Below are 24,653 nucleotides of genomic sequence, written 5' to 3'. Positions count from 1 at the left end.
TTCATTCAAGCCAATTATTTCCTGTAAATGGAGAAGGGAACATTACCCTCTGTTTACAAAAGAGAAGACTTGTGCCACCTCTCAACCATATACACTATGTATGGCCAATTGTTTTCCACACAACATTAGAAAGAGAGCACACAGTTTTTGTATATTAATAATCTTTGACAACTGTTCAATCAAATTTAACAATTCTATGAGAAAACTTTCAATCGTCAGCTGCATTATTTACACCAATCGTGCCCTAGCGTGCCAATTCAGTGCATGGCCTTCTCATGACCTACACTGGTCTTCTTCTGAGTAACCGTGGGACTCGACTTTACGTCCTCGGCTGTGGTTGAGTTGACTCCAGCGTCCTGCAAGGATTTCTGAACACGGCGCCGTTCAGAACAAAAAAACAAGAAAAAGGTTGGTTCTGATATTTCACCTCGATCCCGGAATGTACATGGAGGAAGAAGCCACACAAGCACAGACTACTGAGACTAGATCTAATATATTACAGTCATTGGTGAGACCAGAGGACAAGCTTACCGTGTACAAGGCAATGGCGGCCGCTGCAGCAATTCCGAACACCGGGACCATCCAGAGTGCAGGGTCGGCAACGTGCAGACTATCGGCTTGGAAACTGCGCCAAGAAATCAACAAAGAGAAATTAATCACAGAAACCACAGCAGAAGGCGAATAATCGTAAGCTGAAATTGAGATCATGAGTGGGAGCTCTAACCCCATGCTCTAATCGGTTATGTATTGGCAGGGAGAGCGCAGTGGGCGATGATCGATTTGAGATAGCTTATTAGGGAGAGCGCAGTGGGCGATGATCGATTTGAGATAGCTTATTAGGGAGAGCGCAGTGAGCGACGATCGATTTGAGATAGCGTATTGCCGCAAGAAACTTAAAACTAATATATCTACTTATACGCAAGGCGCTTGATATTTGCCGCTTCCAGCGGACGTGTCAGCTGGTCGCTAGCCCGCGGGCCGCGTTCCGCCGACACGTGTAAGTACGAGACCGACCATTTTGCTCCGCCAATGCCACCCAGCCACGTAGGTCCCAACCAATCCCTTCTGACTTGTTGCAACCTAGGCTTGCCGGTTAATACAAGAGAGAATTCTCCCTAAGATGGCATTATGCACAACATACATTTAAAGCTCTCATATGGCATTATGCATACCATACATTTAAAAGACTTGAGCGAGCAAGGGGTGTGACATGTGGTGCATGCAGGAGCGTAGTGGGTTACTGAGACTATCTAATTCCACACAAGTGATTGCATGACCCTCGTACATCGACGGGTGGTCGAGTACTCGGGCCTTGCATGGCGGAGCCATGTAGTGGTTGGCATCAAGGTGAGGAAGAGGGAGTGAATGGATGGGGGGACTGGGATCCGGAGGCTGAGGAGAAGATGAAGCGTCGAGGGGATGACATTGAAGCGGACTGTTCCAAGAGGAAGTGCGTGCCGGACTGCTGGCTGAATGAGAGACTCTATGCACACGTGAAAAATAAGGTATGTTTGAAGCGTAACCAGGATTTCGTCAAGCCAGATAGGTCTATTTTTTATGTGTAGCATATTCATCTTTTGTTCGAGTAAGCCTTCGTCGAAGGGTGAATTAGGAACACTACAAGAAAACACCATGCTTCTTTCCTAACGTCACACCCAACAATGTACTCAAATAACAAAAGAATTTGGAAATGTTTATCTCCATATGATGGGCTTGTACCACCAACCTCATATAGTATGTTTACTTTTTTAAAAGTTTTATTTTCTTTCCATAGTTAATGATTTGTTAGTGTTTTTTTATATATAGTTTTGTTTTATGTAAAGGTTAATATAGAGCATACTATACAACATGCATCGTACCCTTCTAGCTCGAGTTCATCTGAGGCTAAGAAAAGAACACCTTATACTAGAGGACGTACCACATGCTATTCCAATACTATTCGTGGTATACAGAGTCGCCTACAACGACTCAGAATGGATTTGGATTTACCACCAGGAATAGAAGCAGAGACGAATGGAGACTTTCAGTTACCCTCTCATTTGACTTATTTGGTATGGTATTATGATAGTAGAGGAGCTGGTGGCTGCATTGGGCAATCTCTGAGAGCTTGGCAAGAGTTATCTCATTGTGGATATCGTTACATTATAGCACCTTCCTTAATAAATCGTGCAGGTTGTGGTCTTTATATTGCTCAAGATCTTCAAGTTCCTCATCGTCCCGAAGTCACACTTATGAGGTTTTGTGGTCCCACATACACTAGGAGTGTTTGGAATTGCCTTGCTTCATATACAATTAACATGTCCTCATATGGCATGAATTTGAATCATGAGTCACTTCAAAGAGAGACAAGTGATCAAAGAGAAAGGAACCGTACTTATATAGATGGTAGACCTTACACTTATGGAAATATAGCTGGACTTATAAATAGTTCTAAAGGATTATGTAGTGTACAGCCGAATTGTGATTCTGAGGAGCACACAGGTTGTGAGGAGTTTATGAGACAAAAATGCCAATGATATGTAGTAGTTATCACTACACATTCTCTACAGACTCGAGAGGAGCTACTCATAAACTACTCATTTCATAGACCTCTTCTTGCTCAATCTAGACAGGAGAAAGCAGGGTTACCATTAAATGTACCATTAAGGCGCCCACCATTAAGGCCTAGGACATGATTGTACTCCATTTTGATACGCGCTATATAATGGTTATCATCATCGTGTTTTATTTTCTGAACTTGTTTTGTTCTTGCATTGTATGGTTAAAGTTTTATGGAGATAATATAAATTGTGATAATATGAGTAAATAGTATTATCTTGATTGAGTTATTGGATGTTTTAGAGAGGTAATTATTTAAGATTATGACTTTTTATGTTTTAGATAAATGATGATATAGATGAGGTGGACCCAAGAAACCTTGGCCTCACAGTTTTCACGAGATTATATCAACATGATAAGGCAAAGAGACCCTGAACAATATGAATCACTTCAATATGGGGGGAGCCCATATGGAAGATCTTAATTCACTTGACCTTGATGAACCCTTCAATGATGGGGTTGGTGATTTATCAGGCGATTTACCATGATACATATGACGTGGACAACATCAAGGTTCGATAAGAAAGACAAAAGAATCAAAAGAGATATGAGTGGTTTACAAATGGAAGGCAGTATACCAGTGTTTAAAGATGCAAGACTATCAAGACTTTCAACAAGCTTACGTATTCTGAACTTGTAAGCTCGGCATGGATGGAACAATAACTCTGTATCGGCTCTTTTTCAGTATGTAAATGTTATTCTTTATAACAATACTTTAATTTTAGTTTGTAATAATTTTGTATCGATCCTTTTTTAGTATGTAATTATTATTTCTTTAACAATACTTTAATTTTAAATACGCTCACAGAAAATATTCTAATGTGTGTACAACACTTGGATCGTAAATTTTTATCATCAAAACTTTTACCAAAGGATAACTTATTACCGAAGTCAAGAAATGAGCAAAACCTATGTTGTCCAATTTAGGCATGGACTACAAAAATATACATGCTTGCATTAATAATTGTATTTTATATAGAGGGGAATATACAAATTGCACACATTGTCCGAATTGTTGTTAATCCCGTTTTGGATTAACAAACATGATCCTCCGATTGAGGACATTAATTAGTGTCATAAAACGGCACTATAAAAGTTGTACATTATGAGATATTGGCCATGCAAGGCCTAGTTAGTAAGTTTTGGGCACCCAAGTATGAATAAGGGCCAAATGTATATAAGGCATTTTCTCATAATGAAAAGACACAATCCCCTTTGTGCTATAGAGAGCTCTTCCTTGTGTCTTGAGAGAGATTGAGAGAGAGAGAGAGAGAGAGAGAGAGAGAACATTCTAGCATTTTTCCTCTTCTATACTTGTGTGATTCATGCTTGTGTGGAAGAGTGAGAGAGAGAGTGATTGCCTTATGCGACGGTGCGACCGACTCTACGGTGATATCATGGAGGTTGGAGCTTAACAAGTGAGCTTGGAGGCCTCAAGGGACTCAAGTTCAAAGCATTGGTAAGTGCCCTATGACAGTTGTGATCTATTGCTCATCCTTTAGGTGAATGTGTTGAGTTCCCTCTTGGAGGTGTGGTAGCCCATAACATTTTTGGTGCCACTGCCAAGGAAACACCTTTGTTTCTTCCATCCTCTTGGTTGTTTCAGCTCCCATTGCATAAGATTCATGATTGCCCTTGCATTCTGGTAGTGCATTGTGTAGAAAATGAATGGATAAGATTTGTGTGGTAGGAAGAAATTGGTTGTGATCTTGTGTATGTGTGTAGTGGAGTGGTTTTCGGATAGAGCTTCACTATTTTTTCTTGTTAATTCTGATACTTGCATCATTGGAATCACCAACGTGAACGAATAGGTTGGTGTTCTATTTTTCTTCTTTTTAAAAAATTCACAAAAAAGCAAAAACATAAGGAGCCATTGACTATGCCATGAACTTGCAACCCATTCCTTAGGCGTGACACAATCAAATTGGGATCAATTGGATAAGTATTTTGCACCCAAAAACATAACTTTCGATGCGGGAAGTTCCACGTGAAACTTGCAGCTTCATGCCACAAGTTGTCCCAACATTAGCACCACAAATCAGGGGATTGCCTTGCAAAGAAGAGGGGGTCTGACCCCAAAAGCTAAAATCTTTGAGCACGTGAAAGTGTAGAATAACGTTCATGCAGTGAACCTTTTTCTCACAGTTCACGTCGTGAACCATTCTCTACATTTTCACGACTTCAGAAACAGAGCAATAGAATCGGAAAGCAAAATCAAATTGGGTCGACAAAGTAGCTTATCAAATCCTACATACATGCACTTAAGATCTGGAAAACTCATCGGAGACGATCTTACACTTGACGATAGTGCATCGAATCACCCACGATTTTCCTATTAAAGAAGTGTGGGATCAGGACATTCTGAGAGCATACAGTTGAGTGTTTAAGAAATCTGACCCCCCGCTCTGCTAGTAGCAAAGAGTCCATGGAGGAAGGGCTAAGATACACTGGGTTTGGGGAAGAGGAGAAACCACCCTCCCCAACCAGGTCCAGTGGTATCATTGATATCACTCGGGGATTTTTTGGTCTCCAAACTAGTCATGATGAAGAAGCACAATCTACGGGCATGGGTCCGTCAAAACCAGTGCTGGACTCGAAACACGACAAGAAGTGCCTATCCAAACGTTGAATTCTAGGCTGTCGAATACCGGAACCCCCCAAATGAGACGGGACATGGAAAGTGCGGCCAAGATTGCTCAAATATTCTTCCCCACCTCCGAGGAAGTAGAGTTAGATCTTAGAAGGAACGAGGTGGAACGACAGTTTAAGAGAATTGAGCTTAAGGAAACAAGAGCTCGATACTCGAAGGGTGAGAGCTAAGCAAAAGGAAATGGGAAGTTAAACCCACTCCAATCATGAGGTAAGGAATCAGAATTGGCTATGTGAAGAAGTGAGGGAGAAATTCCAAACTTGGAACCCATAAATGAGGAATCCAAAGCAGAGGAAGGCTTTACTACCATAGAAGAGGAGGATAACCTGGCAAGAGTGGCAGGCAAAGTAGAGGACCGTCTGTACACCAAAAAGGATATTGAGCAGATGATCAATCACCCTACATTTCTACAAGACATGGAACTTCTGATTCTACAAAGATATACAGAGGCGACTAATGATGAGCCACTCCAAGGTACAGCGGGGCAGGATCATCCCATGGACCAGAAATACCTAGAAGAGCCAATACAAGAAGGGGATGAGGTCTAGGAAGGGGGGGAGCAATTCCTCAAAGGCCAAGGATGGAACCAACCATGGACCTTAATGCAGCCACAAGGACAGACCTGCTAAATATGGTGGCAGAGATGGGGCAAGGAATGGTCAGAGAACTAGGCACTGCTCTAGAATCTCGACCCTCCCAGATGAAACCACATATCATTTCTAAACTCGTCCAAAAATTTTATGGGGACAGAGATCCTATCCAACATATAGAGATTTTTGAATCCACATGTGAAACCTGTGGGCCTGTCTCAGTGATGTGACAATGATTCATGCCTTCTCACTGACCTTGGAAGGGAAAGCTCATTAGTGGTTTTCAAACCCTCAAGCCTGAGGATAAGATTAACTTCACAAGACTCAAGAGAACGATTTTGTGCCCAGTTTTTCCCAAAGTGATGACAGATGGAGCCCTGTGGCACAGTTACATAATATCAAACAAACGGAAGTTAAGTCGATATAAAAGACTATGTATCTCGTCTTAAGCACTTGAATTCCACTTTCCCTCTTGAACATCCAAATTAAACTCTTCCTCCCTTGTTTTTCCATCTCTATCTCATTCTCCCAACCCTAATGAAACCATCAAGCCCGAAACCCTAATTTGCATAGCATCTTTGAGTTTTCTTTCTCTATCTCATTTGCTCAACCCTAATCTTACTACTATAGCTTCACAATTGATATGGCTACAACACGAAGAAGACCAAAAGATGAGATTGAGGATATCTCACTATACAATAAGAGGGATGATGATGGTGCTTGGGTGAGAGAGGCATTTCGCAAGGGTGCCTGGGTTTTCCTACAACCTACTGCTATTGGTCCGCACACCGAGTTCGAGGACGAGATGTGATGGAACTTCATTGGAAGAGTCATTTAGAGGGATTCAAAAAATTGAGCAATGGATACTTGGTGGCCATTGTACAACATGTGTACACGGCACGAGACATACATCTTCGTAAACAAACTCAATTCCCATGTAGCTATAAGTATCATAGGGAAGGAAGGAGTCTTGTGATATTACAATAGCTATATCTTTCATGTTTAATGATCTCATTTTTTGGTTGTAGATATTTTTCCTTCCAACTTGATAAAGGAGAAACCATTACGAAGCCTTACGGAAACATTTCAAGCACTCCATGCAGACATTGGTGAGGCATTGTTTTCTTGTAAAACCAGTGCAGACTTTCTTAAGGAAAAGATCTTCTTTTACCGGCACTCCAATGTGGTTCCAATGCATGATGGTGGGTTTGGTAAGGTAGAGATCATCACATCTCCTCTCCTCTCTTCTGTTGAATGGCCAACTCCTGATGCTTGAACGATTATGGTTATGAAATCAAAGATGCTTTGTAAAAATACAAGGATCTTTGAAGTTTACAAATCCATCTCGATCTGTGGGTCTCAGTTGGGTATGTCCAATTCATCTTTCTGTTAAGATGTTCAATCAATTTACTTTCTCACAAACACTTACCATTTTTGTGTGCAAGAAAGTACTAGGTGATGACATGGTTGCCTTGCTTGGAGAGGAGTGGGACATTATAGAGAGGCATCATAAGGATGATACATTTAAGTGCAAAATAGTAGAGTCCAGTGTTACATTTCAGTATCTTAAAGCTCGTGCTACCTTATACATTCACTTTTATTATGAATGGTGGATGAAGAAAAATAGTAGTTGGGTCCCATTAGAAGCAGATGAACAAGTTGTTTTCCCTCTTGACAAATGCATTAGGTTGCCCAATGGTGTGGTGGAAATTTGAGCCTACTAAATATTAGGGAGCACCTCAATATCATGGGAAGTGAAGATATAAGTAGGGCACAGTTCAAGGTGAAGAATAGAAAGATTCAAATGCAAATGGAATCGAAGACCTTGGTAGATGCTGACTAGGAATATGATTGTGTAAGCATGACTTAATAAGAAAGCTTTGGAGTTTTTTATGAAGACTATTTGCTCTTTGGATGTTGTAAATTTACGTATATAATTCATCAATGAAAAGTTTTGTCTTGTAATTGCTGTGTCTTTGTAATTTTTTAGGTTGTTCTTTTAGAATTACAATATTCAGACCTCTTTTTATGAATCCCTTTTTTAAGAGTTCTAATATTTTCCTTTTAGAGATGTACTCAAGTCACGAGATGACAATTATGGCACAATATCTCAAAACCATTACAAACTCAAGTACAAATGTGTTTTGAGTAAAAAACATCACAACCTGAGAAGACAATTTACATGCAAGATTATAAAATTAGAAGAAAATTTACAACTATTTATAATAATAAATAGGGAGGAGAATGAAGCTTTCTATTTTTTCTCCATCTCCTTTTGTTTTGTCTCCATGTCCCCCTTTATCTTCTCTGGTTTTGTGGCCTCCTTTGTAAACTTGAACTTGAGTTCCTTCTTAGCTTTCTTGCCAACACCCTTCTTGGCACCTACTTGAGGACCCCTTTTCTTTGAGGTATTTTCTGTTTTAGTACCTTTGGTTTCTTCATGTGTGCCTTGTTGAGGAGCACCCTTGGTTTCTTTTTGTACAGTTTCTTGCTTAAACATAAAATGCTTTAAAGGTGAATGTAAAGGCATTTTCTTCTTCTTCTTAGATGGAGAGGCTTGCCTTGGGGATGGTGGAGAATTTGGATCATTTGGAGGAATTGAATTATTCAAAATTATATTGATAGCTCTTACACGAACACTCCACATCCAAAACTCTTGATATCCAAGATTCTTTCAAATTAAAAAAACTTTTGAGATTTAAGAACCAAGAACTTTAGAAAATAAGTTTAAAAATTAAGTAACAATTTACTACAAAAATAGTGGATTTTTTATTTAACCTACACTGCTATCAATCTCGGTATATTTAGATAAAAGATATTTCCACACATTGGCAATAACATGCCATCTACATGAGGTAGAATCTTTTTGTAAAGACACTGGCTAAAGAATAAAGCTTAATATTCACGTTATCAAGGAGAACTACTTACAATTTGAATATAAGGGAAAATAGAGAATAAAGCTCGATATTCAAGTTATTAAGGAGAACTTACAATTTAATCTGCCCATGCATTCCAATTAGAGTGTTCATGAAAATAACAGCCCTTCTCAGAAGATTAATGACACAAGCACTCCAATGCCCCACTGGAAAAAAGAAAAAGATATAAGAAAGCAAATATTGTATGTCAAATATTTGTAAAACACAAAGGAATCATCAGTTATAGACGAACCTCTCTACATATGGCAAAACAACAAAACAAATGTTCTTATTTCTCATTGGCGTGAAATAGGATGCTATCTCAGAAGTCTTCTTCTTCATATCAATGCGACACTAAGGGATCACAAATAAATATTTCGTTGACTTGATTTGGAAGCAATTCCTTTATAAGTGCCCTATAAGAGTTTATGAAGGAATGAACAAAATATGAGAAAATATTAACATACGAGAAAATAAACATATAAGAAAATATACATATGTGAAATGTAATACCTTATACACAAGAAAACAACACTGTCATTGATCTCCCTATCCCTCTCTACAAGCATGTAGAGGTCCCCATGTGCAATATAGACATAGTCTTCCTCCACTGTCCCAACATTGCAGATTAGCTGCCCTGGTACTCGAGCAAGCCTCTGAGTATTGGCCTTCTCCAATTGCACAAGGGTCTCTAAGCTATCACACACATGTGAGACCTTTTCAATCACCTCCTCCTTTTCCTTCACCTCCTCCTCAGAACTCTTATCATTTGGCTTAGATTTCTTAACCAACTTTCTTTTCTTTTTCTTCTTGGGAGGGGAAGCAACTTCTTCAACTTTAATATCATCTGCCTTTGATTTCCTTTTCAATGTTGGGGGAATTTCAAGGATCTCAAAGTCTCTCCTATCCCTCATTGGTAAGGGATGAAGAAACTTATCAAACATGTACCTCACCCTGCTAATAACAAGTTTCATGTCTCTGTCCATCAAAGTGACTCTTCTTGCATGGGCAGCACATATGAAGCTATCATTCATGAACTCTATAAGAAAGTCTTCACAAGCTTCTTGAAGACATGCTAGTACACTGCTCTACCATCTATAATATCTTTGCCCTTTGATATTGTCACTAACTGTTCTTACAATTCTAAGGAATGGTGCCCTAGGGATGAGCAGATGTGTAGCCTCCTATGCTTGCCTAATCTTAGCAAACAATTTCTTTTATCTCTGGAGGAAAGTTCATGCCTTGGATAAATTGGTTCTGCCCTTTACTTGTTTCTTCTCTAATGGTTGCTTTGAAGTGATTGCCTCTGGCTCTTGCTCTGGCACTGAATCTTTAGGAAGAGAGGGATCTGGGTAAACCATCCTCACAGTCTTCTTTGTATGAGCCATACTGCGAGGAAGCCACGGTGCGATAGGAGAGATCACATCGTGCCGGATATGCCTACTTGCGCCGTGGGAGAAGGGCGAGAAGGCATTGAGGGAGAGAGGCTAGCCATCCACGGTGCAATAGAAGGTTTTGGAGCCTGCCGGATGTGTCTACTCGCGTCGTGGAAGGAGGTCAAGAAGGAGTTCGAAGCGAGACTAGTCGCTTTCAAGGGAGGACATGGTCCACGGTGCGAAATGCATGGTTGGAACCTACCGGATGAAGCTATTCGTACCATCGATGGAGGACGATGTCCATGGTGCGAAAAGCATGCTGAGTGGCTAACAGATGGTAGTATTTGTGCCGTAGTAGATGGAGATTACAAAATGGTACCCGACAAAACTTTTGTGCTGACAATTTTTTGTTGAATATTTTACCCATTTTATAGAATGCGATGTCATCATTGCAAGTGTGATGTAAGTCCTACGTGTCACTCTAGTGATGATGTCAACCCTACATATGGCACTCATGTGATGGTGTCAGCCCTACATGTGGCAAAATGGCACAATTTGTTGATGTCAGCCCTACACTTCTATCGTACATGTATGACATCAGCCCCCTAATAAGATCTATGTATATTCGTGCCTTGTTTATTTTATTTTTTTAATTTCTGTCCATACTGGAGTGCATTTATCTCTACTTGGGCATCGAGACCATGAAAGCATTAGGCTCCCAAGATTTCTTGTGGTTTAGCATGTGATTCCTAAGGGTTGTTAGCCATAGCTTTTTATCATCACTCGAACATGATGAAGTGATGATCCATGCTGCTAGTATACCATTTCAAAAATAATCGAACACCAATATAGTATAAATATAGAACTAAACCCATAACAATAAATCAATATTAGTACAAAACTCTACAAACGTGATACACTACAAAGCATATAACCATCCTCAATTACCTTGTACTCAATGGTACCAAAAGTTGCATCCATGGCTAACAAGCCATTGTCGTCACGTAAGTGGTCATCATCTCTATAGAACTAATTTTTTTTCTAATCATCATTTTTTTCCTCATACTTAGGAAAATGCTAGGTAAAAAACATAAACATGTACTTGGCTCCACTAATTGAGGAGCTACAAGAACTTTGGATAGGTTTTGAATCTTGAAATGTTCGATAAATCAAGGCCTGAGGGACTTCAAAACTTTATTTTATGTGGTATATTGTGTTGGAAAATTCATGATTATCCTGGTTTTGCACTCTGTTTAGGTATAGCAATAAAAGCTCTCCCTCTATAAGTATATTCTCTTCTCTTGTATTTTTCCTTCATAACTTAATGAATTCTAAATGACAAGTGTATCAACTAAGAAGAAAATGGCATGTCCCTCTTGTGGAGAAAACTTGGATTACAAATGGAGTAATAGCTTGAATAAATGTGTTTACCCTCATTACATAAGGTTTTTACCTATGGATCATCCATTTATAATAATTGAAAAACATAAGTTTAATAACAAAGATGAGTTGCGACCAATGCCTCCTATAAGGACTCCACAAGACTAGGATACAACTTCGACAACATTTGAAATTCAAAGAATAAAGAATCCACATGAAGAATCCTTAGGCATGAAGCCTGAAAACTCTATATTTTATAAGCTTGAGTACTAGAAGAAGTTGAAACTTGTACACTTGTTGGATCCTATGCATATTTTTAAAAACATTGGAGAGTCCTTGTGGGGACATTTGACCAGGGATAAAGGACACGGCCGCATGTAGGGTCGACCTTCGAATCCAGCACCAAACAACAGTTATGGCCTAAATATAACAAGGAGGGTTCAAGAGGATTACTAAAGGGCACCATGGGTCCTTACTAAAGAAGAATACAAGTTAGTTCTACAATGGATTGCATAAGTGGGAACTCCAACTGGATATGGAGCTTCCTTCAAAAATCTTTTCACAACTGAAAACAATGATCTATCGGGTCTAAAGACTCATGACTAGCACAACTTCATTCAGGTACTATAGCTTTCAATACACATCATTCTTAATATTTATCTAGATATAATTATATGATTAACATCTACTTTCTTGATCATAGAAATATAAGATAGAGTCATTGCCCCTAGATCCTCAAAAGTATCCACGCCCACATCACTAGCAACAAATAGATGAATTTTGTTAAATTGTGAACCCTGAAGACCCCAAATATCTAAGTACCACTGTCGTCTCGTTGATCAGCAGAGGCAAAGTTAACACTAACCGGAACTTCCACCACTTTTCTTTTCTGAGACATCTTTCACCTGCACCAAAAACCACAATTGTTAATTATAGTTATTATATTCTTACACTTCAAAAAAAACTTAAAATATCATATTCAAAAATCACAATATATATCCATGAAAACACTAGATGAAGAGTATTTCCATCTTGGAGCTCTCAATACATTTATTAGTCTTGCTCCACCACATGGTAGAGCTAGATAAATGCATTCTAGCTGGACTTCAAAGTATTCTAGTGCTGGTTTTTCAATGGATATTATCTCTACCGGGTGGCAGAGCAAGATTAATAAATGTATTGACCAGAATGCTTTGAAATCTAGCTCTACCATGTGGTGGAGCTAGAATGCATTCTTCTCGCTCTACCATGTGGTAGAGCTAGACTTCAATGAATGTAACCGGCTGAGGTTAAATGTAACTGTGGTAGAGCTGTATTCTACCTAAACCACATTGTAGAGATAGAATGCTTTGAGGTCTAGCTCTACCACATGGTGGAGCTAGAATTGCATTTGAGGTCTAGCTCTACCATGTGGTGGAGCTAGAATCGTAGAGGTAAAAAGCTTTAAAGTCTAGCTCTACCATGTGGTCGAGCAAGAATGCATCGATCTAGCTGTGTTCCATACACATCAACAAAACCAATTACTCCAAGAAGAGACCTACTTCACATGACAAGAACCAAGGATCTAGAATTGCATTTGATCTAGCTCTACCACTTGGTAGAGCTGTATTCTATCTAGACCACATCATAGAGCTAGAATGCTTTGAGGTCCAGCTCTACCACGTGGTGGAGCTAGAATGCATTCTTCTAGCTCTACCATATGTGGAAGAGCTAGACTTCAATGAATGTAACCGGCTGAGGTTGAATGTAACTATGGTAGAGCTGTATTCTACCTAAACCACATTGTAGAGATAGAATACTTTGAGGTCTAGCTCTACCATGTGGTGGAGCTAGAATTGCATTTGAGGTCTAGCTCTACCATGTGGTGGAGCTAGAATCATAGAGGTAGAAAGCTTTGAGGTCTAGTGTTACCATGTGGTAGAGCAAGAATGCATCGATCTAGCTGTATTCCATACACATCAACAAAACCAATTACTCCAAGAAGAGACCTACTTCACATGACAAGAACCAAGGAGCTAGAATTGAATTTGATCTAGCTCTACCATGTGGTAGAGCTGTATTCTATCTAGACCACATCGTAGAGCTAGAATGCTTTGAGGTCCAGCTCTACCATGTGGTGGAGCTAGAATGCATTCTTCTAGCTCTACCATGTGTAGAGCTAGACTTCAATGAATGTAACCGACTGAGGTTGAATGTAACTGTGGTAGAGCTGTATTCTACCTAAACCACATTGTAGAGATAGAATGCTTTGAGGTCTAGCTCTACCATGTGGTGGAGCTAGAATTGCATTTGAGGTCTAACTCTACCATGTGGTGGAGCTAGAATCGTAGAGGTAGAAAGCTTTGAGGTCTAGCTCTACCATGTGGTAGAGCAAGAATGCATCGATCTAGCTGTGTTCCATACACATCAACAAAACCAATTACTCCAAGAAGAGACCTACTTCACATGACAATAACCAAGGAGCCAAAATTACATTTGATCTAGCTTTACCATGTGGTAGAGCTGTATTCTATCTAGACCACATCATAGAGCTAGAATGCTTTGAGGTCCAGCTCTACCATGTGGTGGAGCTAGAATGCATTCTTCTAGCTCTACCATGTGGTAGAGCTAGACTTCAATGAATGTAATCGGCTGAGGTTGAATGTAATTGTGGTAGAGCTGTATTCTACCTAAACCACATTGTAGAGATAGAATGCTTTGAGGTCTAGCTCTACCATGTGGTGGAGCTAGAATTGCATTTGAGGTCTAGCTCTACCATGTGGTGGAGCTAGAATTGTAGAGGTAGAAAGCTTTGAGATCTAGCTCTATCATGTGGTAGAGCAAGAATGCATCGATCTATCTGTGTTCCATACACATCAACAAAACCAATTACTCCAAGAAGAGACCTACTTCACATGACAAGAACCAAGGAGCTAGAATTGCATTTGATCTAGCTCTACCATGTGTGGTAGAGCTGTATTCTACCTAGACCACATCATCGTAGAGCTAGACTGCTTTGAGGTCCAGCTCTACCATGTGGTGGAGCTAGAATTGCATTTCAGATGTAGCTCTACCATGTGGTGGAGCTAGAGTTCATCGATCTAGCTGTGTACCATGCAGATCAACAAAACCAATTACTCTAAGAAGAGACCTACTTTACATGACGAGAACCAAGGAGCTACAATTGCATTTGATCTAGCTCTACCATGTGGTAGAGCAAGAAAGCATTGATCTAGTTGTGTTCCATATAGAGATCAACAAAACCAATTACTCCAAGAAGAGACCTACTTTACATGACAAGAAACAAGCATCTAGAATTGCATTTGATCTAGCTCTACCACCTGGTAGAGCTGTATCCAACCTAGACCACATCGTAGAGCTAGAATGCTTTGAGGTCTAGCTCTACCATGTGGTGGATCTAGAATTGCATTTGAGGTCTAGCTCTACCACATGTGGTAGAGCTAGAATGCATTGATCTAGCTCTGTACCATGCAAATCAACAAAAACAATTACTCCAAGAAGAGACCATGACGAGAACCAATCACTCCATCTTGGAGCTCTCAAAACATTTATTTGTCTTACTCTACCACATGGTAGAGCTCGATAAATGCATTCTAGCCGGACTTCAAAGTATTCTAATGCTGATTTTTCAACGGATATTACCTCTACCAGGTGGAAGAGCAAGATTAATAAATGTATTGAAAAGAATGCTTTGAAATCTAGCTCTACCATGTGGTGGAGCTAGAATGCATTCTTCTAGCTCTACCATGTGGTAGAGCTAGACTTCAATGAATGTAACCGGATGAGGTTGAATGTAACTGTGGTAGAGCTGTATTCTACCTAAACCACATTGTAGAGATAGAATGCTTTGAGGTCTAGCTCTACCATGTGGTGGAGCTAGAATTGCATTTGAGGTCTAGCTCTACCATGTGGTGGAGCTAGAATCGTAGAGGTAGAAAGCTTTGAGGTCTAGCTCTACCATGTGGTAGAGCAAGAACGCATCGATCTAGCTGTGTTCCATACACATCAACAAAACCAATTACTCCAAGAAGAGACCTACTTCACATGACAAGAACCAAGGAGCTAGAATTGCATTTGATGTAGCTCTACCACGTGATAGAGCTGTATTCTATCTAGACCACATCGTAGAGCTAGAACGCTTTGAGGTCCAGCTCTACCATGTGGTGGAGCTAAAATGCATTCTTCTAGCTCTACCATGTGGTAGAGCTAGACTTCGATGAATGTAATCGGCTGAGGTTGAATGTAACTGTGGTAGAGCTGTATTCTACCTAAACCACATTGTAGAGATAGAATGCTTTGAGGTCTAGCTCTACCATGTGGTGGAGCTAGAATTGCATTTGAGGTCTAGCTCTACCATGTGGTGGAGCTAGAATCGTAGAGGTAAAAAATCTTTGAGATCTAGCTCTATCATGTGGTAGAGCAAGAATGCATCGATCTAGCTGTGTTCCATACAAATCAACAAAACCAATTACTCCAGGAAGAGACCTACTTTACATGACAAGAAACAAACATCTAGAATTGCATTTGATCTAGCTCTACCACCTGGTAGAGCTGTATCCAACCTAGACCACATCGTAGAGCTAGAATGATTTGAGGTCTAGCTCTACCATGTGGTGGATCTAGAATTGTATTTGAGGTCTAGCTCTACCACATGTGGTAGAGCTAGAATGCATTGATCTAGCTGTGTACCATGCAAATCAACAAAACCAATTACTCCAAGAAGAGACCATGACGAGAACCAATCACTCCATCTTGGAGCTCTCAAAACATTTATTAGTCTTGCTCTACCACAATCATGGTAGAGCTCGATAAATGCATTCTAGCTGGACTTCAAAGTATTCTAATGCTGATTTTTCAATGGATATTATCTCTACGAGGTGGAAGAGCAAGATTAATAAATGTATTGAGCAGAATGCTTTGAAATCTAGCTCTACCATGTGGTGGAGCTAGAATGCATTCTTCTAGCTCTACCATGTGGTAGAGCTAGACTTCAATGAATGTAACCGGCTGAGGTTGAATGTAACTGTGGTAGAGCTGTATTCTACCTAAACCACATTGTAGAGATAGAATGCTTTGAGGTCTAGCTCTACCATGTGGTGGAGCTAGAATTGCATTTGAGGTCTAGCTCTACCATGTGGTGGAGCTAGAATCGTAGAGGTGGAAAGCTTTGAGGTCTAGCTCTACCATGTGGTAGAGCAAGAACGCATTGATCTAGCTGTGTTCCATACACATCAACAAAACCAATTACTCCAAGAAGAGACCTACTTCACATGACAAGAACCAAGGAGCTAGAATTGTATTTCATGTAGCTCTACCACGTGGTAGAGCTGTATTCTATCTAGACCACATCGTAGAGCTAGAATGCTTTGAGGTCCAGCTCTACCATGTGGTGGAGCTAAAATGCATTCTTCTAGCTCTACCATGTGGTAGAGCTAGACTTCAATGAATGTAATCGGCTGAGGTTGAATGTAACTGTGGTAGAGCTGCATTCTACCTAAACCACATTGTAGAGATAGAATGCTTTGAGGTCTAGCTCTACCATGTGGTAGAGCTAGAATTGCATTTGAGGTCTAGCTCTACCATGTGATGGAGCTAGAATCGTAGAGGTAAAAAAGCTTTGAGATCTAGCTCTATCATGTGGTAGAGCAAGAATGCATCGATCTAGCTGTGTTCCATACACATCAACAAAACCAATTACTCCAAGAAGAGACCCACTTCACATGACAAGAACCAAGGAGCTAGAATTGCATTTGATCTAGCTCTACCATGTGGTAGAGCTGTATTCTACCTAGATCACATCATCGTAGAGCTAGAATGCTTTGAGGTCCAGCTCTACCATGTGGTGGAGCTAGAATTGCATTTTAGATCTAGCTCTACCATGTGGTGGAGCTAGAATTTATCGATCTAGCTGTGTACCATGCAGATCAACAAAACCAATTACTCTAAGAAGAGACCTACTTCACATGACGAGAACCAAGGAGCTACAATTGCATTCGATCTCGCTCTACCATGTGGTAGAGCAAGAAAGCATTGATCTAGTTGTGTTCCATATAGAGATCAACAAAACCAATTACTCCAAGAAGAGACCTACTTTACATGACAAGAAACAAGCATCTAGAATTGCATTTGATCTAGCTCTACCACATGGTAGAGCTTTATCCAACCTAGACCACATCGTAGAGCTAGAATGCTTTGAGGTCTAGCTCTACCATGTGGTGGATCTAGAATTGCATTTGAGGTCTAGCTCTACCACATGTGGTAGAGCTAGAATGCATTGATCTAGCTCTGTACCATGCAAATCAACAAAAACAATTACTCCAAGAAGAGACCATGACGAGAACCAATCACTCCATCTTGGAGCTCTCAAAACATTTATTTGTCTTGCTCTACCACATGGTAGAGCTCGATAAATGCATTCTAGCTGGACTTCAAAGTATTCTAATGCTGATTTTTCAATGGATATTATCTCTACCAGGAGGCAGAGCAAGATTAATAAATGTATTGAGCAGAATGCTTTGAAATCTAGCTCTACCATGTGGTCGAGCTAGAATGCATTCTTCTAGCTCTACCATGTGGTAGAGCTCGACTTCAATGAATGTAACCGGCTAAGGTTGAATGTAATTGTGGTAGAGCTATATTCTACCTAGACCACATTGTAGAGATAGAATGCTTTGAGGTCTAGCTCTACCATGTGGTGGAGCTAGAATTGCATTTGAGGTCTAGCTCTACCATGTGGTGGAGCTAGAATCGTAGAGGTAGAAAGCTTTGAGGTCTAGCTCTACCATGTGGTAGAGCAAGAATGCATCGATCTAGCTGTGTTCCATACACATCAACAAAACCAATGACTCCAAGAAGAGACCTACTTCAGATGACAAGAACCAAGGAGCTAGAATTGCATTTTAAATAGCTCTACCACGTGGTAGAGCTAGAATGCTTTGAGGCCCAGCTCTACCATGTGGTGGAGCTAGAATTGCATTTTAGATCTAGCTCTACCTTCATGTGGTGGACCTAGAATTCATCGATCTAGCTGTGTACCATGCAGATCAACAAAACCAATTACTCTAAGAAGAGACCTACTTTACATGATGAGAACCAAGGAGCTACAATTGCATTCGATCTAGCTCTACCATGTGGTAGAGCAAGAATGCATCGATGTAGCTATGTTCCATATAGATCAACAAAACCAATTACTCCAAGAAGAGACCTACTTTACATGACAACAAACAAGCATCTAGAATTGCATTTAATCTAGCTCTACCACGTGGTAGAGCTGTATCCAACCTAGACCACATCATCGTAGAGCTAGAATGCTTTGAGGTCTAGCTCTACCATGTGGTGGATCTAGAATTGCATTTGAGGTCTAGCTCTACCATGTGGTAGAACTAGAATGCATTGATCTAGCTGTGTACCATGCAAATCAACAAAACCAATTACTCCAAGAAGAGACCATGACGAGAACCAATAACTCCATCTTGGAGCTCTCAATACATTTATTAGTCTTGCTCTACCACATGGTAGAGCTAGATAAATGCATTCTAGATGGACTTCAAAGTATTCTAGTGCTGATTTTTCAATGGATATTATCTCTACCAGGTGGCAGAGAAAGATTAATAAATGTATTGAGCAGAATGCTTTGAAGTCTAGCTCTACCATGTGGTGGAGCTAGAATGCATTCTTCTAGCTCTACCATGTGGTAGAGCTAGACTTCAATGAATGTAACCGGCTGAGGTTGAATGTAACTATGGTAGAGCTGTATTCTACCTAAACCACATTGTAGAGATAGAATGCTTTGAGGTATAGCTCTACCATGTGGTGGAGCTAGAATTGCATTTGAGGTCTAGCTCTACCATGTGGTGGAGCTAGAATCGTAGAGGTAGAAAGCTTTGAGGTCTAGCTCTACCATGTGGTAGAGCAAGAACGCATCGATCTAGCTGTGTTCCATACACATCAACAAAACCAATTACTCCAAGAAGAGACCTACTTCACATGACAAGAACCAAGGAGCTAGAATTGCATTTGATCTAGCTCTACCACGTGGTAGAGCTGTATTCTACCTAGACCACATCGTAGAGCTAGAATGCTTTGAGGTCCAGCTCTACCATGTGGTCCCAAACGGCACCGAAGAGGCATGAAATTCGAATCATGCATGGAAACATGTGTGGCAAGTGACTTCGATCTTTCTTATTGTGTTCAGATGCGATTCAGACTCATTTCGGATCCGAAAGTCTGTTATGGTGATTTTGCACTATCTTTGCTGGGACCCAACCTTGACGCGCTCGGAGCATTGATTGTGATGTCCAAATCCATGCACAGAGTGATGTGGACGTAGAGCAACTAACTTCCCTAGCACAAGTCCATGTGGTCCGTTCTCTAATGGGGTCCTGGATCCTCAACTTCTAACTGTCCGAATCCGGGTTCTCGAAAAAAATGCACGAGCGTGCCTGTTGGAACATGAAGTCAAGGTGTCCTAGTGTGTACTAGGAACTAGTCTTTGTGTGTGAGTTGCCATGTGGCACTCTTTCTATTATCCCATATAGTTGGGTGTCATTGTAACACTTGTACTTCACTTCTATATAAGTGAGGTCTCTATCATGAATAGATCATCCAGCAAGCTCTCAAGTCTTTTTATGAACACAAGTCTCAATCTTGTGGCCTAACTGAACTTGAGTCTATGTCTGAGTAGTTAGCTTCTTCATCATGCTTGTCTTTGTGTTCTTTCCGCCTTAGCTTAGCCTTGCTCAGTTCTTCCTGCTTTCTAATCTAGCTTAGCAGTAGCTTCCATGTTCCTTCATGTGGTATCAGAGCCACGCTACCCTCGTCGTCACGTTGCCTCGTCTTCCTCCTTCTAGCCTTGATGCTGCCCTGATTCTCTTCTCCTTGCCTCGTCATTAGCCTCGTCATCTTTGCCTCAAATCTGCCCGCCATTGCCTGCATTCTACCAGCCATAAGCTGCCCCAGATCTGCGCCATTTTCTTCTCCAGATCTGCGCCATTCTCCACTGGAAATCTGCCCCACATATGTGCCACATTGCCTGAGATCTGCCCTCTATTTCTGCCCCAAAATCTGCGCCACATTTCCAGCCATCTGCCTCAGCATCTTCCCATGAATCAGCCCGCCATTTTCAGTTCACTGTCTGCGTGTATGGGAGCTGCGTATTGCTAATCTTCATTTCGAGTTGAGATATCTCTCAGATTGATTCATCATGATGAATCCTCACGCTGCCATTGAGAAGTTCAATGGCCAAGGATTCCACACCTCGCAAATGAAGATCAAGTTCCACTTGATGAAGCACAATCTGTGGAATCTGGTCAAGGGAACTTCTTCATCAAACGAGAAGGAGAAGGAAAAGGAACCTCAACGTCTCGAGCAAGCATTCGCAATCATTGCATTGGGTCTTGGAGACAATTATCTGCATCACATCTCTGATCTTGAAAACCCTGCTGACGCTTGGAATGTGCTTGACCACTTATTTGGTGCAAGTAGCAAGCATTCAAAGTTGTCACTCAAGATTGAATTCTTTGAGTTAGATCTAAAACCTGGAGCACCTTTGGATGCTCATATCAACAAAATGCGAAGCCTAATGAATCAATTGGCTTCCGTTCACTCTCCGGTGACAGAAGATGATGCTATGGCAGTGCTTCTCAAAAGCATGCCTGAAGTTTATGACAACTTGGTCACGACACTGAAATATGGTCACGATCCTTCATTTGAAGGGATCATAAGTGCATTGCAGGAAGAAGAAAGGAAGCGGGAGAAGCGAAAGGATCACCAAGTGGAGGGAGAACAAGCTTTGGCAACCAAGTTCAAAAGGATTTCTTTTAAAGCTTGTAGACATTGTGGCAAAAACAATCATGATGAGAAAGATTATTTTCGCATCAAGCCATGTGGGATTTGTGGCAAGAATGGCCACTTTGAAAGTAACTGTTTCTCAAAGAAAAATTCAGCAAATATGGTGGAGGACACAAGTGATGAAAAAGCATATATGGTAGATGATAAAGATTTTTGTTTCTAGGGTTCCCTGCCTGGATCATGTTTCCAAAAAGGATTTTTGTAAACCTGTTGTTGCAACCGCTATGAGTATGCAAGGGTATCTTGTCTTATCTGTTTGAACCTCTCAGAGGTATCTATTATATTTGTGTGTTTGTCCTGGTATATCCCATATTCTGTACCTACCCAAGGATGTCCAACTTGCATGAGAGACTAGAGCCGTGGATTTATCCTTGACTAGAGACCCTGGCATGAGAGACCATGAGCCTATGATTTATCCTTGCAGTATGAGGCATTTCCTTGAGGGGGGATTTGTTGGGTATATCAAGGAACTGCATCTTTTATAAACTCATGATATCACTCATCTTTCCTTCATGGGGGGGTGTTGGAACATGAAGTCAAGGTGTCCTAGTGTGTACTAGGAACTAGTCTTTGTGTGTGAGTTGCCATGTGGCACTCTTTCTATTATCCCATATAGTTGGGTGTCATTGTAACACTTGTACTTCACTTCTATATAAGTGAGGTCTCTATCATGAATAGATCATCCAGCAAGCTCTCAAGTCTTTTTATGAACACAAGTCTCAATCTTGTGGCCTAACTGAACTTGAGTCTATGTCTGAGTAGTTAGCTTCTTCATCATGCTTGTCTTTGTGTTCTTTCCGCCTTAGCTTAGCCTTGCTCAGTTCTTCCTGCTTTCTAATCTAGCTTAGCAGTAGCTTCCAAAATCCTTCAGTGCCAAATGGCAAAAATTTCCAACAGTGGCCCAAACGGTGCCGAAGAGGCAGAAAATCGAATCATGCATGGAAAAATGTGTGGCAAGCAACCCGAATCTTTCTTGTTGTGTTCAGATGCGATTCGGACTCATTTCAGATCCGAAACTCTGTTATGGCGATTTTGCACTATCTTCACCGCGACCAAACTTTGACGCGCTGGGAGAAGTGATTGCGATGCCCAAATCCATGCACGGAGTGAGAGCAACTTCCCTAGCACAAGTCCGTGTGGTCCGTTCTCTGATGGGGTCCCGGATTCTCAACTTCTAATTGTCCGAATCCGGGTTCTCGAAAAAGATTCACGAGCATGCCAAATGGCGGAAATTTCCAACAGTGGCCCAAACGGTGCCGAAGAGGCATGGAATTCGAATCATACATGGACAAATGTGTGGCAAGCAACCCGGATCTTTCTTGTTGTGTTTAGATACGATTTGGACTCATTTCGGATCCGAAACTCTATTATGGCGATTTTGCACTATCTTTGCCGGGACCCAACTTTGACGCACCGAGAGAAGTGATTGCGATGCCCAAATCCATGCACGGAGTGATGTGGACATAGAGCAACTTCCCTAGCACAAGTCCATGTGGTCCCTTCTCTGATGGGGTCCCGGATTCTCAACTTCTAACTGTCCGAATTCGGGTGCTCGAAAAAGATGCACGAGCGTGGCAAAAGGCGGAAATTTCCAACAGTGGCCCAAATGGCACCGAAGAGGCATGAAATTTGAATCATGCATGGAAAAATGTGTCGCAAGCAACCCGGATCTTTCTTGTTGTATTCAGATGCGATTCGGACTCATTTCGGATCGAAAACTCTGTTATGGCGATTTTGCACTATCTTCGCCGGGACCCAACTTTGTCGCGCTGGGAGAAGTGATTGCGATGCCCAAATCCATGCACGGAGTGATGTGGACATAGAGCAACTTCCCTAGCACAAGTGTGTGGTCCGTTCTCTGATAGGGTCCCGGATCCTCAACTTCTAACTGTCCGAATCCGGGTTCTCGAAAAAGATGCAGGAGCATGGTAAATGGTGAAAATTTCCAAGAGTGCCTTAAACGACGTCGAAGAGGCATGAAATTCAAATCATGCATGGACAAATGTGTGGCAAGCAACCCGGATCTTTCTTGTTGTGTTCAGATACGATTCGGACTCATTTATGATCCGAAACTTTGTTATGGCGATTTTGCACTATCTTCGCCAGGACCCAACTTTGATGTGTAGGGAGAAGTGATTGAGATGCCCAAATCCATGCACAGAGTGATGTGGACATAGAGAAACTTCCCTAGCATAAGTCCGTGTGGTCCGTTCTCTGATGGGGTCCCGGATCCTCAACTTCTAACTGTCCGAATCGGGGTTCTCAAAAAAGACGCACGATCGTGCCAAATGGCGGAATTTCCAACCGTGGCCCAAACGGCGCCGAACAGGCATGAAATTTGAATCATGCATGGAAAAATGTGTGGCAACAACCAATCCGGATCTTTCTTGTTGTGTTCAAATGCGATTCGGACTCATTTCGGATCAGAAACCCTGTTATGGCGATTTTGCACTATCTTTGTCTTGCGATGCCCAAATCCATGCACGGAGTGATGTGGACATAGAGCAACTTCCCTAGCACAAGTCCGTGTGGTCCGTTCTCTGATGGGGTACCAGATCCTCAACTTCTAACTGTTCGAATCCGAGTTCTCAAAAAAGATACACGAGCGGGCCAAATGGCAGAAATTTCCAACCGTGGCCGACGACGAGGCATAAAATTCGAATCATGCATGGACAAATGTGTGGCAAAGGCAACCCGAATCTAGACATTTACCATGCAGAACAACAAAACCAATTATTCTAAGAAGAGACCTACTTCAGATGACGAGAACCAAGGAGCTACAATTGCATTCGATCTAGCTCTACCATGTGGTGGAGCTAGAATGCATCAATCTAGCTGTGTACCATGCAGATCAACAAAATCAATTACTCGAAGAAGAGATCTACTTCACATGACAAGAACCAAGAAGCTAGAATTGCATTTGATCTAGCTCTACCACGTGGTAGAGCTGTATCCAACCTAGACCACATCGTAGAGCTAGAATGCTTTGAGGTCTAGCTCTACCATGTGGTGGAGCTAGAATTGCATTTGAGGTCTAGCTCTACCATGTGGTAGAGCTAGAATGCATTGATCTAGCTGTGTACCATGCAAATCAACAAAACCAATTACTCCAAGAAGAGACCATGACGAGAACCAAGGAGATAAACAAGTGTGTTGATTGGCGCTTGGAACCAACTTTGACGCGCTGGGAGAAGTGGTTGCGATGCCCAAATCCATGCACGGAGTGATGTGGACATAGACCAAATTCCCTCTAGCACAAGTCCGTGTGGTCTGGTCTCTGATGGGGTCCCGGATC

General features: G+C 41.3%; 1 long non-coding RNA gene across 2 annotated transcripts; it reads right to left on the bottom strand.

The window, feature by feature from the left end:
- On the bottom strand, positions 1–874 carry LOC147611714 (uncharacterized). Of its 2 annotated transcripts, none has more exons than XR_015263819.1 (3): positions 725–874; positions 532–625; positions 1–368 (listed from the first exon to the last, which is right to left on the bottom strand). It is a non-coding gene; the product is annotated as an uncharacterized LOC147611714 (long non-coding RNA). The 2 variants fall into 2 exon arrangements; XR_015263820.1 differs by having other exon boundaries at positions 1–356.
- Positions 875–24,653: the final 23,779 nt, after the last annotated feature.

Source organism: Cibotium barometz, chromosome 47, assembly GCF_041138505.1.
Source record: "Cibotium barometz isolate CiBa-2024 chromosome 47, ASM4113850v1, whole genome shotgun sequence".
In the NCBI taxonomy this organism is placed as follows: Eukaryota; Viridiplantae; Streptophyta; class Polypodiopsida; order Cyatheales; family Cibotiaceae; genus Cibotium; species Cibotium barometz.
This window is presented reverse-complemented; position numbering and strand designations above follow the sequence as displayed.